This window comes from Meleagris gallopavo, chromosome 16 (assembly GCF_000146605.3).
Source record: "Meleagris gallopavo isolate NT-WF06-2002-E0010 breed Aviagen turkey brand Nicholas breeding stock chromosome 16, Turkey_5.1, whole genome shotgun sequence".
Classification (NCBI taxonomy): domain Eukaryota; kingdom Metazoa; phylum Chordata; class Aves; order Galliformes; family Phasianidae; genus Meleagris; species Meleagris gallopavo.
The window spans coordinates 1462561-1462879 of NC_015026.2; positions in this window are offsets into that span (position 1 = coordinate 1462561).

Here is a 319-nt window from a genome sequence, read left to right on the forward strand (position 1 = left end):
GGCACACAGATCCCACACCATTCCTGGATCCCAACCTCCTGGCCAGCCCTGGGGCACTCCTGGTATCCTTGTCCTCGAGGCTGCCTGCAAGCAGGCTCTGCACCACAGCTTTTTTGTGTCCTTCATAGCACAGCGGTGCTCCCAGGTCACCAGGCTGCCATTTCAATATCCTTCCTGCTGACCATCACCATGTGTAGCCCCCAGCTCCTGCAGGGGACAAGCTGACATCTTTTCTCTCTGCAGAGCAGCACTGCTGGGACACACAGAGACAGCATCCCATCCACGGCCACCCGAGAGGAGCAGAGAGCCCAGCAGCACA